General features: G+C 41.9%; 1 protein-coding gene across 3 annotated transcripts in view; it reads right to left on the bottom strand.

The window, feature by feature from the left end:
- MAPRE3 (microtubule associated protein RP/EB family member 3) overlaps nucleotides 1–12,592 on the bottom strand; it is a 57,460-nt gene that overhangs the window by 15,578 nt on the left and 29,290 nt on the right. The gene's annotated exons all lie outside the window — the stretch shown is intronic.

The raw sequence follows: 12,592 nt of genomic DNA, 5'->3' as shown, positions 1-12,592 counted from the left end.
CCAGGCTGGAGTGTAGTGGCACAATCTCAGCTCACTGCAACCTCCACCTCCCTGGTTCAAGCAATCCTCCTGCCTCAGCCTCCCGAGTGGCCGGGCTTACATGTGTGCACCACCACACCCAGCTAATTTTTGTATTGTTAGTAGAGATGGGGTTTCACCATATTGGTCAGGCTGGTCTCGAACTCCTGACCTCAAGTGATCCACCTGCCTCAGCCTCACAAAGTGCTAGGATTATAGGCCTGAGCCACCAGGCCTGGCCTAGCATTGCCTTAATCTCAACCAGCAAATGCTTACTGACCACTGACAAAATGTGCTAAACACTCAGTGAGGCATCATGAGGACATGGGATCATTTCAAGGCATGGGTCTTATCTTTATTAAGGAGCCTTTTTTTGGTTGAAGAGGTAAAAGTAATTCATAAAATAACAAGGGATGCCACCAAGCAGAATATATGAAGTGCTAAATAGTGGAAGCACATTTGGCTTTTAAGTGCTCTGGGCACATGAAAAAGATGAGAGGGGGATCAGCAGTTAGAGAGTTTCTCAAGGAAGGTGGCACCTAATTGGGCCTTTAAAGATGACTGGATGTCAGAAAGCAGCCAAGAGAAAATGGGAAATTCTGGACATGGGAAACATGTTTATTATTACTTTTCATTTTTAAAAACAGCATAAGACCAATGACTCAATCCTGGAGGAATGTTAGGGACACAATGAAAATAGAGGAGGTGGGGAGGAAGGTGATGTCTCAGAGCCAAGGGAGGGCCCAGTCTCAAAGAGGAGGTCATCTGCCCTGTTTAATGAAGCTATCAGACCTGAGGTGGGGATATGGTCATTAGATTGTACAATAAGAAATGATTAAACTCTGAGTCATTTTGTTGGAGTGTGGAGACAGAAGCTAGACCTGCAGATGACTGTGGAATCCTCAACCACTTGCCCAGGAGGAAGATGGAGAGGGGTATCAGGCATTTGTCATCACAGCCATGCGTGTCTGCTATAGCACTTCAGGTAGCTAGTGAGTGACTGCCTGCAGAATGGAGAGCATCTTGGTTCTTTCAGTTAAAATTTGAAATGAAATATAGGTTAAAAGTAGGCTTGTAATCCCTGTCTCAACATCCCACCCATCCCCCTTCAGATTCCATATCCTACCCTCAAGTTCTAGATCTCATCTGTTCAAGAACACCCATGAGTGCAACTCACGATCTTCCTCCAGCTACTTACAACACTGTATCACAAATGAAAAGCAAGATAGGAAATATGTTTATATAATAAAGTCTTAACTAAGTTGAATATTTAGAAAATAATGTTGTACATATTGATTAACTTTGTTTAACTATGGTTAATCAGGGCCCTTTTTAATGTTTGGCTTTGTGGGAAATTACTGCCTTAAGGCAGGAAGAATAGACAAAATTGCTTTCTAAGGATACTGCAGAGCCTCAGATTCAATCACTCACTCATCGCCATTTATGGAGTGTGTGCTCCAGTACCCAATGCTGTGTGCCAGCCCCTGTGCCAGCACAGGACCCATAGGAAGAAATAAACCCACTCTGGGCCCTCGAGAAATTCCTGAGCTTAGGTGAGAGCTAGACAAGTGAATGAAATAACCAAAGGACAACATATTATGCTCCAGCTCCAGATATAGGAGCTGTTGGAGCAATCTGCTTCCTGGGTCAGGGAAAGCTTTGTAAAGGAAGCATGGTTTGAACTGGGTCTTGAAGGAGAAACTCAACAGGCAGATAAGAGTCAAGAGGAAAGGGGAATGCATGGGGAGGAGGGAAAGGACTGCAAGTAGTTCATCCAAGAGTCATGTTGGGGCAGGAGAGACTGTTAAAAAGGCAGATGGGGGCCGGGCACAGTGGCTCATGCCTGTAATCGCAGCACTTTGGGAGGCCAAGGTGAGCGGAACATGAGGTCAAGAGATCAAGACCATCCTGGCCAATATGCTGAAATCCTGTCTCTACTAAAAATACAAAAATTAGCTGGGTGTAGTGGTGCACACCTGTAATCTAGCTACGCGGGAGGCTGAGGCAGGAGAATTGCTTGAACCCAGGAGGTGGAGGTTGCAGTGAGCCAAGATTGTGCCACTGTACTCCAGCCTGGTGACAGAGTGCAACTCCGTCTCAAAAAAAAAAAAAAAAAAAAAAAAAAAAAAAAAAAAAAAAAAAAAAAAAAAAAAAAAAAAAAAAAAAAAAAAGGCAGACGGAAGCCATATCACCAGGAGCTCTGTACACCATGGTTAAGGAGTTATTTTATCTGGAAGGGAAACTCATCAAAGGATTTTCTTTTCAGGTATACAGTATTTTAGTCAACAATACAAAATGTTGCTAATACTATAGTTAAAATAATTTCCAAATCAAAATTATAACAAATGAAATTACAGTGCTTAGAAACTGCATTAATTTATAATTCTGCAAAGGCTTTCTTTTATATAATCTTTTCTAGTAAAAACTGAAGAGATTCCCAAGGGAGTCCCTCCAATTTTCTGTAAACTTTTTACTTTGAAATGATTTTAGATTCATAGTTACAAAACAGAACAAATAATTCCCATGTATTTCATGTCTCCTCATCCAGCTTCCCCCAGTAACATGGTACATAGCAACTATCAAAACCAGGAAATCCACACTGGCACATTTTTAAGTAAACTACAAACCTTATTTGGATTTCATCAGTTTTTACATGCACTCTTTTTCTGGCATATACTCCATGAAATTTTATCACATGCATGGATTCATGTAATCACTACCCTACCAGAATACAGACCTGTTCTATAATCTCAAAGAAACTCCCTCATGCTTCCCCTTTATAGCTGTGCCCTCCCCAACCCTAACTCCTGGCCACCACAGATCTGTTCTTCATCACTCTATAATTTTGTCAATGTTATATACGTGGTTTATACAGTAACCTTTTGAGACTGGCTTTTTTTCTTCTCAGAATAGTGCCTTTGACTTCCATCCAAGTTGTTGCATGGATTAATGGTTCCTCTTTGTTGCTGAGCAGTATTCTAAACAATGGCACACGTATGGATGCACCACTGTTTACACATTCACCCACTGAGGACATCAGGGTTGTTTCCAGTTTGTGGTGATTACAAATACATCGTATGAGAACTTTCCTCAGTCTTCTCTTGCTTTGTCCATGAAGGTCTGGCTCTGGAAGAGGTTGCCTCTTCAAACCTTTCTGTCTTCCAGGAACTGCGAATCTGCTTGGGGTTTGTAGTTGGAAGGCCCAGGCATTTGCTTAGGGCAGGAGGAGTTAAACATGAGGTACACATGCAACTCTCTGGGTTGACTGTCCCCAGAATTATGGCTTTGTCTCAGTTTAAACCTAAGCCTGTACTCCTGCTTCAGAAGATTCCTGCTTCTTTTTCCCTCCAAAAAATGCAAATTCAGATTTTTTTCTTCTTTTTAAAATAAATTTCATAACTTTAATTTTTATTTATTTTTGAGGTGAAGTCTCACTATGTTGCCCAGGCTGGTTTTGAACTCCTGGGCTCAAGCAATCTTTCTCCTTATCCTTCCAAGTAGCTGGGATTACAGGTGAGTGCCACTGTGCCCAGCCTAGAAGACTCTTGCTTCTTAAATGCATTTATACTATCACTCAACTTTGTGGCCTTATTTTTCTAGATGCCATAATTTCACCAAGGATAATTTAGAATTATAGTCACCAGTCAAGAAACCTTTGATGAACAAAATTGTTTGAGAGGCACTTTAGAACAGAAAGAAGACAAAGACAAAGTTTCAAACATCCAATTGTTTGCAGGATTATTGGGGCTGAATCTATAAAGATTCAGAATGATCCATCTACATTTCTACCTAAACTTGCACAATACCCTCTAAACCAGAGCTAAAGAAGGACTGAGATAGTCAAAAGCATGATAGAGAAAGGACTCATCATATTTTGAACAAGTCCTTGTGACATCCTTACCCTCCCAGTCAAAAAACCCAATAGGTGGGGATAAAGATTTGCTCAGGACCTTGAGGCCATAAAATAGAAAAGTCATTCTCTGAGCAGAATCAAATACTCCTTTATCTCCAGTGCCTCCTGCAGCTGCATATTTTACAATTGTAGATATGTATTTCACTTTTTTTAGTATTCCTTTGTTTGGCTTCTACTGTGAACATTAACAGTATACTTGGACTGTGATGCCCCGAAGATTAACAGAGGCCTCCCCAGAACTTTTCACAAGCCCTGAACCACAACCTCAAGGACCTTAAATATCTCTGTTATTCTACTCTTGTTTGACATGTGGGTGACCTTTGGTTGTGTTCTAAAGATAAGCTCCAAGACTGTTCCAGCTATCTACTGTTTTCTTTCAGAAAGGGAATAAGGTTTTCAAAGAGAAACTATAATTTTGTCAAAGTAAAGTTCATTATGCAGAATATAATTTATCCCAGGGCAGTAAATCCTTTACTTCTGATAGACCATAGGCCATTCAAAACTTTTCCAATTACTCCTAAGAGACAATTAAGAAGAATCCTGGCTAATGTGGGTAGCGGGGTTTACAACTTAAGCACAGACAACTTAACCAAGTCCAAACTTCCTCCTTGGGATTCTAAACATGAAGAGGACGTTTGTGAGGTAAATTAGCCCTTCAACAACCTGCCACTCTGGGCTTACCTAATTATCATAAACCTTTCTACCTATCTGTACATGGGAGATATAGACGAACCTTTGGTGTTATGACTCAACTTCATGGTGAAGGGAAACCAGAATATGTCACCCTAAAATATGCCTGTTTGACATAAATATTATTTCTGAGCTAAAAGTAATTAAAGAAGCCGGGCGTGGTGGCTCACGCCTGTAATCCTAGCACTTTGGGAGGCCGAGGCGGGTGGATCACGAGGTCAAGAGATCGAGACCATCCTGGTCAATATGGTGAAACCCCGTCTCTACTAAAAATACAAAAAATCAGCTGGGCCTGGTGGCGCGTGCCTGTAATCCCAGCTACTCAGGAGGCTGAGGCAGGAGAATTGCCTGAACCCAGGGGGCGGAGGTTGCGGTGAGCCGAGATAACGCCATTGCACTCCAGCCTGGGTAACAAGAGCGAAACTCCGTCTCAAAAAAAAAAAAAAGTAATTAAAGAGTAGCAAATAGAGGATGAGCTCTATTCTCCTGCTTTTCTGCCTAAAGACAGGATATAAATTCTTCCTTACTGGAGATGGTTATTATCAGCCGAGACAAGGCACCAGAGGAATCTGCAAACAAACCTTACTCCATTGGCTTCTTCCCATGTTATCTACCTTCCCATAGTTTCCCCCTTTCGGATGCCTAAAATTGCTTTCTTTTGTCCTGTCATTTCTCTACAAATGTATTGTTCTTTTTTGAAGATGGCATATAAACCAGGGTTTGAAGCCACTGCCTTGAGTTGCCTTTCATTGAGGTTTCTCCTAGATTCTGTGCCCTCAATGCATTAATAAACTTGCCTGGCTAGCGGTGGTGGCTTATGCTTGTAATCTCAGTGCTGTGGGAGTCTGGGGCAGGAGGACTGCTTGACAAGGTCAGGAGTTCAAGACCAGCCTGGGCAACATAACATGACCCTGTCTCTGCAAAAAATAAAATAAAAAAAAAATAGTGGGTTGTGGTGGCACACGTCTATAATCCCAGCTTCTTGGGAGGCTGAGGAGGGAGGACTGCTTGAGCCCAGGAGTTCGAGGCTTCAGTGAGCTGTGATCATGCCACAGCACTCCAGCCTGGGTGCAAAGTGAGAGCCTGACTCTGAAGAGAAAAACAAAAACAAAATAAAAAAACTTTGCCTGTTTTTCTTTTGCTGATCTGTCTTTTGTTACAGGGATCTGTCCCAACTATGCAGTTATAAAGGTTGGGAAGAAATTACATTTCCTCCCCAATAACGGGAATCATCAGATATCCATAGTCTACCAAGCCTCTCTTCACCCAATGGCAAAGCTTACTCGTCTTGTCTAACAGCCACAGCAGCTAATGGAGGCTTCCACACACTTGGTTTTAAGGTCTCTTTTAAATTTGATGGTCCTCTATGCTGTACAATATTTGTTGCTCACTGAAAATACATACTTCTCAGCAAGTAGTCTTACCACCAATGAAATCCCATTACTTTCTCCCTCACCTATTTCTAGTTATTGTAATAATACTTTGAATCCTGCCACCCTCCCTTTAGATGTTATATTCTCAATGAGGCCATGTGGACCATTGATTCTGCCCTAGGAGGAAGAGACTGTTAGATAACTTAATTCAAGAAAAAGGAAAACTGTGCCTTAATTTAGGAACCAAAACCCTAACCACTCAAGGGGAGTTCAGTGTTGCTTTCTTTCTTTCTCAAGCCTTTGCAGTTCATGCTTTGCAAGAGGCCTGGGAAGCAGGGAGAATCCTACAAATGTGGAGCTTAGGATTTGTTGCAGAACACTGCGGGATGTGAGAGCGAGAGGTCAAAGATGACCCCCAAGTTTCTTGTCCAAGCCACCGAAAGGATGGAGAAAACTGCAGGAAGAGCAGGTTTGAGAGTATGGTGAAGACCACAAGCTCACTTAAGATGATGCTGTGGACACTTCAAAGAACAATTAAGGATATTAGGAAGCATCATGTTCCATGGGGCATAATATTCCATGCTATTATTACCTCTAGTTGTTGGACATTTTGATTTTTGATATTCCTCGAATATATGTGAACATTCAATTTTTGTCTAAATCTATGACCCTTGGGCAGGGAATTACTGGGTCAAAAGGCATATATGTGTGTATATATATATATGTATAAAATTTTATTTATTTATTTATTTATTTATTTATTTTGAGACAGAGTCTCACTGTTGCCTAGGCTGGAGTGCAATGGCACAATCTCGGCTCATTGCAACCTCTGCCTCCTGGGTCCAAGCGATTCTCCTGCCTCAGCCTCCCGAGTAGCTGGGATTACAGGTGCCTGCCACCACGCCTGGCTAATAGTTTTGCATTTTTAGTAGAGACGGGGTTTCACTATGTTGGCCAGACTGGTCTCGAACTCCTGACTTTGTTATCCGCCTGCCTTGGCCTCCCAAAGTGCTGGTATTACAGGCATGAGCCACTGTGCCCAACCAAAGGGCGTAATATATTTTTTAAGAACTGACAGCTTCCAAAAAGGCTGTCCCTTTCATTTCTTCCCCAGAAGTTTATGAGTGCGCATTTCAACACACGTTCACCAACACTGTTGCCATTTTAAAAAGTGTGTTGGCTGGGCATGGTGGCTCATGCCTGTAATCCCAGCACTTTGGGAAGCCAAGGCGGGTGGATCACAAGGTCAAGAGTTTTGAGACCAGCCTGGCCAAACCCTGTCTCTACTAAAAATACAGAGAGTTAGCCAGACATGGTGGCGCGTGCCTGTAGTCGCAGCTACCTGGGAGGCTGTGGCAGGAGAACTGCTTGAACTTGGGAGGCAGAGGTAGTGAGCTGAGATTGCGCCACTGCACTCCAGCCTGGGCGACAGAGCAAGACTCCAGCGCTAAAAAAAAAAAAAGTGTGTTGATTGAATGAAAATGATTTTTTTTATTCTTTAAAATAATGTTTCATTGATTACTAGTGAGGAAGAACATATTTCCATGTTTATTACCCATGCATATTTACTCCTCTGTGAACTGTTTTAGGCTTTGAGTTTGAGAACCCACAAGTCATCTGTGTGTTCATGTCTAAGAGAAACATCTGGAAATCCTGCTGAGGAATTCTCACCATTTGCACCTTCTACTAAAGACCTAGTATTCTGGGGTAAATCTGTACTGATCCCAGACATAACCACAGCATTTACTTCTTTTTTTTTTTTTTACTAGATCCTTGATATTCTAGTAATTTAAGCATGAGATACTAGACAATATCCTTATCAGAAGGTTTTAGCCTAGGCACCATAGTGAGACCCTGTCTTTACAAAAACAGAAATTAGCTGGCATGGTGGTACATGCCCATAGCTACTCAGGAGTACCGTGGCCATACTCCAGCTATCATGAAATGTATTTTGACATGGAAAAAGTAGAAGTTTGGTAACAATGGGAAAAATTCACATAACCAAAGAACTGAAACAAAACTAGACAGTATCCAAGCTACTCTTGTCTCATATTTTTGCCTAGAAAATGAGGGTGGAGGAGAAAGGGGTTAAGAAATGGAAAATGACTTAGGCTTTCCCAAGTTTTCTGCTAAATGCAGGGGAAATAGAGAATTCAGAAAGGAAACTTTCATTGTACTCCCCAAATTGGTAGCCCTGTGGTGCATTTCCTAATAAACTGGCACATTGAGCTATGTGGATGGGCAGCATGGTGCATGAAAACGGTGGTGAAAAGGACTCCACAGCACCCAACTCTAGCTCTGCCTCTCAAGGCCTCCCGGGCATGAGAGAGACTCTGGGCAAAGACGGCCTCTCTTCTATTTTCTTACTGTAAAGTAGAAGTGCCTTTTGGACATCACTATGTGTATGGCTCATGTGCAAAGAGCTTCTGGACAGACAGCTTATGGAAGGGGAAGTGAAAATGGCCAACAAACACATGAAACATGCTCAGCATTACTAATAATTCTAAAATACCTATGCTGCCAGACTGTCATGAAGGCTGAAGCTAACGCAAGTGGAGCATCTGCACAGAACCTCACATGCATCAATCCAGTTAGCGATGGTTGTCAGTCAGAGGTTGTTAATGCAATTTTGACAGCCAAGGAATTTTAAAAAGTCTTTGACATGGAGTCAGTAACAATGAAATTAGGTAGGGAGAAGGGGATGGGGACTGTGATATTGTTAAAGAAGTAAGCTGTGTGAGGGAGTGATTTTGTGGATGCCATACTGAGCAGCACTCTCTCATGGGGAAAGCAAGGGGTCTGGGTAGAAGCCGTGAACTGGAAGTTTGACAGTAGTGAGTGGCCAGGGTATCACCAACCTGGCGTTAGCTGAATCAACAACAGATGCCTCGTAAATGTTAGTTTCTCTTCACAGGTGGTGGTGGTAACTGACAGAGAAGCGTAAAGCCCTACCTATGAGGAAAACTCATAGACAGGTGTTTTCCCTAAGATGGTGCTTCTCACACTTGGGGTGTCACCTCTCAAGAAGTCAAGGTAAGGTCCTGAAGGCAGCATTGAAATAGAATCCTTATCACTTTCCTCCTAGAATCAGAATTCTGATTTTTTTTTTTTCTGATTTTAGACAGGGGGGTGATGTGGTCTGGGGCTTTGGCCTGTGTTCCTGCATTCAGCCTAAGTCTTGCCTAGATTCATTGCTCATTTGTTCACTTGTGACTATGGGTCTACACTCATGAATATTTAAACACTGTGTGCACACCCAGAATCTGACCAGAGGGCTGCAGTTCAGGGAGTCCTTCTGTCTCACCCCTGGCTGACATTGGATGAGAAGGGCCGCACATAGTGGCTAACTGCTCACCAGTTACTAATTACTGCAAAGAGTGCTGATGCCTAGGGATCACTCAGTCTTTTGACCACCTCCGCAGGAAACTGTAGTATGTCTCAAAAGCAGCTTAATAGATTAAAATGTCCCCAGAATCTACTGACATTGTCTTCTCAACTTTCTCTGTTACAGATGATGACATAGACCCGTAAGGCCACTGTGCCTGAGGTAGGCCAGTAAGAGCAATGTGTGAGGATATGGGGCGCACTGTATCAAAAGAGGCCATTTCCCAGGAGCATCTCAATCTAAGACAAGCCAGGATGGCCTTGAATTAGGATTGTGACTTTATGGTGGAAGAAAGGCCTTTCAAAACAAGAATAGAGGAGTGAGGTGCATGGTCACAAGAAACACCATGGGTCCTCTGCGGTGCCAGTCAGGACAAGGCCCATACCAGCCTGCCTGGGTGACAGGACAGCCTGCAGACTCACACCCCGAGGTGCAAGACAGAAGGGTTCGGGCTGGCTAGGGCTCTCCGGTCCCTGCTCCGGGTTCTGAGATTGACAGTTCAGAGTCTGGTCAGGGCTACTACAAAGTTAAACCCACACTAATGGGCACAGTATATAACAGCTTAGTGACAGAACAAAATCCTGATTTGGAGGGTACAGGGAAATGGGCTCTTTTAAACATGACTGGTGAGAATATAATTTAGTACAGACATTTTGGAGGGCAATTTGGTTAAAAGAAAGATTAAAAGCCTTTAGATTTTATATGCTCTTTGATCTTAATTCTACTTCTAGGAACTTCATACTGAATCACTACAGATATGTGTAAAACTTTAGATATTAGCATGTTTATAATAATGACAAACTGGAAAGCACCAAAATGTCCAACAATGAATTAAATAAATTGTGACACATCCAAACAATGCCACTCTGAAAAGAGAGATGTTCTAGAATATGTGATGATGCTGGCACTGCTGGCTGGGTGACTCAGCACCCATCCCGACACACTTCTGCCTTGCCTGTCTCCGATGGAGAGGCCAGTAAAACAAAATGCCTGCTTTCTCAGCCTCCCTTAGAGTTAGGAGCCACCTTGAGACCATAAAGTAACACAGCCGCCTAAGACAGCTGGAGTGTCCTTGGCAACATCCTTGAGCTGTTCCACCAGCCTAGACCTCCTACTTCCAGACTCCTGCCTCCTGAGCAAAATACCCCATTATTTGTTCAAGCCACTGTTAACAGGGTTTGCTGTTACTTCCCAACACAATCCCAACTGATAAAGACGTGGAAAGATGTTTATAGTACATCAAATGGGGGGGAAAACAGTCATGTACCACATCACAATGTTTAAGTCAACAACAGACTGTGTGTCTGCTAGTGGTTCCATAAGATTATACTATATTTTTACTGTACCCTTTCTGTTGAGTTTTATGTATGTATCTATGTATATACACATTTATTTATTTATGAGTGAATGAAGGCATCTTGATTTGTTTCCTAGGCTGGAGTGCAGTGGTGCAATCATACTTCACTGTACCTTTTCTATGTTTAGCTCTATCTATCAATATAGATACCTATCTATCTATCAATCAATTATATGTCTATGTATCAATTATCCGTCTATCTATCTATCTATCTATCTACGAATGGTGGGGTCTCACTCTGTCACACCCATGCTGGAGTTCAGTGGCATACTCATGGCTCACTGCTGCCTCTAACTCCTGAACTCCAAGTGATCTTGCCACCTCAGCCTCCTAAAGTGCTGGGATTACAGGCATGAGCCACCATGCCCAACCCATATGTTTAGGTACCCAAATACTAACCATGATGTTTCAATTGCCTACAGTATCCAGTGCAGTCACATGCTGTACAAGTTCATAGCCTAGGAGCAATAGGCGATGCTATATAGTCTAGTTATGTAGCAAGCAATACCATCTAGGTTTGGGTGAGTACACTCTATGGTGTTTGCACAATGACGAAATCACCTCAAGACACATTTCTCAGAATGTATCCCCATCATTAAGCAACATATGACTGTATTACAGAACAAAAATATACCAACAGTCATTGAAGAAAAACGTGAGAGTATATTCTAAAATTATAATTGTGGTTCTGTCTGATGGTACAGTTATATGGGATTTTTATTTTCATCTTTGCGTTTATCTAAATTTTCTGCAGTGAATATGTCTTACTTTTGTGATGTGAAAAAAACCAAACTATTTAAAAAATAAAAGAAGGTAGATTAATAATTGCATAAATCTTGCGGTCAGGCAGCAACAAGTCCTTGACAATAGTTGCCAAAATAACCGCTTTAAGGCTTCTGTTGCTTTCTGTCCAGCAGGTTCAGACTTCCCATTTGGAGCTCTGGTTTAAAAGGCCCCACTGGCTTCTAACCAGGGCCACTGAGGTCCATCTCCAGCAGTGGGCACCAGGAGGCCACAGGGGCTCTGAGCTCTTTGTGATGCAGCTCCTTCTCCTGGTCATGGGCCTTGCTTCCCTCCTCCTCCTCCTGTCTCTCAACTCTTGCCTTCTTGGCAGAATCAAATGAGATAATCAATCTGAAAGTAATTCATACATTATTAGGTGTAAAAAATGGCAAGTTTTCTTGTAACTCTTTTCTTCTTCATTCTTTTCCCTCCTTGTTTTGAAGTCTTTCGCTTTTCTCCGTTCTCTTCTACCCTTGTTCCTCTTTCCACTTCCGTCTTCCCGCCTCATCGGGCCATAATGTTGGACATTCTGGGTCTCCACAGCCTCATAACTCTGTCCTCTCTCACGGGAGCCTGCCCTGTACTTATCTGTCCACGGGTCTCTCTCCTTCGCTCCACGATGAGTCCTCCAAATATAAATCATGTTTTTCAACCCCTAAGAACCTTCTCATGACACTTGTCTCACAGTACTCACCTGGTTAGTGCTTACTTGATATTACTAAAGTTTCTTTTATTGTTTTGTTATCTAGGGAATGCATAATAGTGATACAAACACATAATATTTATTTGTAAAATGAGCCATCCATATATTTAAGTGAAAATTTATTAGCATCTTACAATTTTTTTGTGAAGTCATTTTTTAAGAACCAACAACTGAGAACTGGTAGAAAGGTAAGTAGTTTGAAAACAATATTTTTTCTTCCCTACTGCAGTTGTAAAATATTGAGAATTATATTCAGAATTGAAATGAAAACCTTAGTAATGATAATGTGGAAAAAATGAAATGTTTTATGGTAAAATATTAGAGCTAATATATATTTCAAATTTGTATTATCCACTAGAATTGTTTTAAA

This window comes from Cebus imitator, unplaced genomic scaffold (genome assembly GCF_001604975.1).
Source record: "Cebus imitator isolate Cc_AM_T3 unplaced genomic scaffold, Cebus_imitator-1.0 Scaffold180, whole genome shotgun sequence".
NCBI lineage: Eukaryota > Metazoa > Chordata > Mammalia > Primates > Cebidae > Cebus > Cebus imitator.
Note: the sequence above shows the minus strand (reverse complement) of the source record. Positions and strands in the feature narration are given on the sequence as shown.